The following is a 4,812-nucleotide window of genomic DNA, read 5'->3' as shown; positions in this document are numbered from 1 at the left end:
CTCATAATGAAAGTGAGCATGAAAGAAATAATAGATGCTCTAAAGGCTCAAAATCTCACAAAAATTATGGCTTGTTGATGTTTAAACTTGTGAATTCCAACTCAAGATAATACCTAAACTTGGGGAAACAACCTAAAAGTTTTTTATTTTTCAAAAATCAACTTATCATGCTTGATTCCTTAATGTCTTAAAGTTTAAACCCTCAATGCATAAATGCCTATGTTTTAATTTAAGATATACCAATAAAAGTCATAAATCAATCAAAGTTTGTCCTAAGCATGACATGAGAGCTTTTCAAGAGAACAAGGCAATCATTCAGGGATTTTTCTGATAGTGAAATGAATACCCCTACACTTAAGATGTACATTGCCCTCAATGTACAAAGATAGATATGTAGAAAAGAATATAAATATACGAAAGGGAGAGAAGTGAAACTTCTTGAGTGATGAATGGATTTCCTTGAACTGGAGTTTTGGAGAATAATAGGCGTGAGGGTGGAGAAGGATACTCCGGCGGTGGTAGGGGATCATTAGTCCATAAGTCCTGCGCCAAAAGAATATTATATCTGAAGTTGGTTATGGTCATGGTCGAGCAGGACATGGAAGTCGTGGAGAACCGTTCCTAGTGGAGTTTCGAGTCCCTGAGTAATAATGAGCTTTGGAGCTCTTTATAACTGTGATAGAATCAGGAACTCTTTTAGAAAATATATAAGGAAGAATAATTACTCGATAGGAAATAGCTGAAATTCAAAATTGTTAAATAAAAATTATAAAACCTAATAAAAATAAGCTTAAAGAAAAATAAAAAGTAGTCCTAAAGTAGAATAAATGTAAAAACATAAAATAATAAACAAAATTTTTTAAACATCTTCATCGCTAGATGGTTCGCGAGGTAGGGGTGGCGATGAGATGTGGAAGTGCTGACAAATCTGGTGTAGTGTAGCATCAATGTGATCGAAGCGCTGAAAACATTGCTGCTCGAATTGAGTTAGGCGCTCAGAGATGTCAGTGTATGAAGCCACCGCATGAACTGGACGAGAAGGCGGTGGTGGCTGAGACGGTAGGTCCTCGTAACGTGGAGGGACATCATCAGTAATGTCCTCAGGGGCCTCCTCCTCGGCTAATTGGGTGAGGCGATACTGAGAAGGGTGGATTCCTCTGGGCTTCTCGATCATCCTTATATGTAACATGCTCGAGATGTCTTGTGGAGACATCTGGCCAATGAGAGTGAGGGAGGATGATAGGGCTGTTATGTTGAGGAGCCCGAAGTGCCGTGCTAGTCGAGTCACGTAGGGGCCAATGAAGATGACCCCCGTCCGATGTCGCTCCGTCTAGTGGCGAATGACGAGGGCAATAAAGTAGGCGAGGTTGAAGACGTGCCCGTTCGCCATGCTCCATAGAAAGTAAGCGTCGTGAGTATTGACGATGCTGGTGCTCTCTCACTGGCTTATCAATATGTAGGCCAAGATGGCGTGTAAGTACCTCAAGGATGGAGAGAGAGTCGATGCCTTGGAGTGGCTAGAATCGTAGGTGGCCGAACCAGGGACCAAGGCGTCCCAGCATTTTGAGAGAGAGTGGTGGATGTGGCAGTGGAGAGCGTCGAGGTCGTTCTCATCCCTAAACTCCTCTGTATATAGACCCAAAGTAATACCGAACTCGGGAACATTCAACTGGCGGACTAAACTGCTGAGACGGAACTGGACTGTTCCAGGATCATCAAAGTTGGTCATGATGTCTCGAACATGGAATGTCGAGAAAAGTTCAAGTGTGAGCTCAAGGTATGTCGGTTCAATAATCGCAAAGAAGAGGTCTCATGGATTGGTTGTCAAGAGTGCTCATACATCGTTAGCCAACTGGACTTGTTCAAGCGTGGTCCAGTCAATTCAGTGGCCCACACCTAAAGGTCGGGCCCGTAGAATCTGAAACAATTCCTCCTGATTACCTGGTGGAAATTAGAGGAAGGGGTGTCGAATTTCCAAAGTAGGGCCTGAAGAAGATGATGCCCCTTTCCATTTTTTCGAAGTGGGGGCGATGGTTCTCTTCCCATGTGAGCTTGACATGGTATACCTGCAAGCAAAACCATAAATTCATTTTGATGATTGGAAAAGGTAAAATGTAGACAAATTCAACAAGAAAAAGGTCATAAATAATTTCAGGCACAATTACTAATACTAACAGACCTAACCAAAACAATAAATTTTATGGCATAATGTCATGGTATTAATATGAAAATCAAAATGGAAAAGAGCTTGATGGAAATGTAAAAAGCATGAATGTATCACAATGCATGGATTATAATGGCAAAGAATAATAAGCAAATGAATATTGACTTAGAATACGTAAATGAAGCTTGAGAAATCATGAAGTAAAAAAGAAAAATGACACATGAAATAAATGGTAGCTAATCTAAAAATGGAACTTGAATGATAGCAAAATGGAAATAGTGTGGGATAAATGAAGATTAACATGATAATTAGCATTAGAACTAAGTAAAATAAAAGAGAAAAGACTAAAAAACGCTAAAAAGATGAGAATGGACGTTGAAAATGGAGTTGGAAGCGATGCACGGGCGTGGCAAGGAGGCCGTGTGGACTTGCAGCGGCTAGGGTTAGGGATTTTGGGTGAAGAAGATGATGAATAGTGAAGGGTATTTATAGATTTTGGGACACATGGCTAGGGGACATGCCCATGTTCCCCAATTTTTGCCCATGTGATTCGCGAATTTTGAATTTGGGCGAGTCTGACATTTTACCCACGCCCGTGTTCCTTGGGTGTGTGGGTGCACACGGTCGTGTCTGTCTTCGTTCGCTTCTCCCAAGCCTGTGTACATAGGCCCATGCTCGTGTTAATTTGACAGGTTCGGCCACGATTTCCAGGCACAAGCGTGTCGCACGCCCGTGTTGTTTTGGCAGGTTCGCCCACGGCCATGTCGCATGGCTGTGGCAATTTATCGTAGCCCGTGCTGGGGAAAATCTTTGCCCTGTTTCCACACGGTTCTAAGCACGCCCGTGTGCTTGGCCGTGTCTATGTGGTAAACCTGTATTCAAGAGCTCCGTTAGTAAGTTAGGTGTTAAACACTGAAATTTAAAGAAGTTAATACAATTAGTGCTCGGGTTGCCTCCTAAGAAGCGCTTATTTATAGTCTAAGCTCGACTTACCTCTCCATTAAATGGTCATGGTGGTTCGAGGAGTTTATACTCCTCATTCCTGTTGTGAATCTCATCAAAATAAGGTTTTAGGCGGCTATTGTTTACCTTAAAAGTGCCAAACTTGGGATGAATTATCTCGACTGTACTGAATGGGAAAATGCTAAGTACAGTAAGAGGGATTTCTTCATGTAGTGACAATGTGAGGATCTGCGGTATGTAATAAAACTGTATCTCCAACCTTAAGTTGATTTGAAAAGGTATTGAGCTTGTTCTGGCATAGTTTTGGTTTATCGTGTGTTCTCGATTTATGTGTCCGCCATTCATCTAGCTTCTCGATTCGTAGCCTTCGTTCTTCATGAATAGGTCCTCTACTATTGCTTGAAAATGGCTCATGTACTTTCTTCGAACTCATTTCCTGAAAAGTAGGTTACACTATATTGTTAGTTTTAGTAGAATGGTTTAGACAATCACCTTTAATTTTCGATGTGTTGCCAGAATTGCGAGCTTGAAGGGTGATTGTTTTGTCTCCCACACGAAGTGTGAGCTCACATGTGCCAACATGAATAATCGTTCTAGCAGTTGCTAAATAGGGCCTTCCTAAAATCAAAGGAGTGTTTTATTGCGTTGATTTTTGAGTGCTGACTCAGTATTCTGAAAACGAGTTTCAGACACCGAGATGAATTTGGTTAGCATCTCCTCAAGGTTCAGCTTCTTTTCTTGCTGGTAAGGTGGTTGTTGAAAGCCCGGAGGATGTTGTGGCCTTTGATTTCCTTGACCGCCCCACGAGAAATTGGGATGGTTCCTCCAACCTGCATTATAAATGTTACTATATGGGTTATTTTGGGATCTAGAGTTATTGTTACCCATATATTGGACTTGTTCCTCCTCGATGCTAGGGTTGAAGGGTTGATACTCTGTGCATGCTCCTCCTCCATTTGAATCGCACCTCATCACTGGATGTACCTGAGTAGAACCACACAAACCGTCAATCTTTTTATTTAAGAGTTCTACTTGGTTAGATAGTATAGTAATCGTGTCGAGGTTGAAAACACCTACTGCTTTCATCGACTTTTTCTCATAACTTGCCACTGATAGTTATTCAATGACATCTCCTCAATAAATTCGTAAGCCACCTCAGGTGTTTTATTATTGATAGTTCCTCCAGTGGCTGCATCAATCATCTGCCGAGTCGAAGGATTCAGGCCATTATGAAACGTTTGAACCTGTAGCAAAAGCGGTAACCCATGGTGAGGGCGTCTTCTCAAAAGGTCCTTGTATCTCTCCCATGCATCGTAGAGTGTTTCTAAATCCATCTGCACAAAAGTAGAGATATCATTACGTAATTTGGTTGTGTTTAGCCGATGGAAAATATTTTAATAAAAAATTTTTGGTCATTTGTTCCCAAGTAATGATTGCCCCTCGTGGTAACAAGTTCAACCATTATTTAGCCATATTTCTTAACTAAAAGGGAAACAACCGAAGGTGAATGGCATCATCAGAAAGGCCATTGATTTTAAATATATCGCAAAATTCTATAAAATTTTCCAAGTGAGCGTTGGGATCCTCGTCCTTCAAACCATAAAACTGAACAAACTATTGTATCATTTGAATTGTGTTAGGTTTCAGTTCAAAATTGTTTGCAGTAATAGCAGGTCTAACTATAC

At 41.1% G+C, this 4,812-nt stretch overlaps 1 non-coding gene across 1 annotated transcript; it reads left to right on the top strand.

Annotated features, from left to right (window-relative positions):
* The first annotated feature begins 4,387 nt into the window (after positions 1–4,387).
* On the top strand, positions 4,388–4,494 carry LOC121209164 (small nucleolar RNA R71). Its single transcript, XR_005904281.1, has one exon. It is a non-coding gene; the product is annotated as a small nucleolar RNA R71 (small nucleolar RNA).
* Positions 4,495–4,812: the final 318 nt, after the last annotated feature.

This window comes from Gossypium hirsutum, chromosome A10, assembly GCF_007990345.1.
Source record: "Gossypium hirsutum isolate 1008001.06 chromosome A10, Gossypium_hirsutum_v2.1, whole genome shotgun sequence".
In the NCBI taxonomy this organism is placed as follows: Eukaryota; Viridiplantae; Streptophyta; class Magnoliopsida; order Malvales; family Malvaceae; genus Gossypium; species Gossypium hirsutum.
This window is presented reverse-complemented; position numbering and strand designations above follow the sequence as displayed.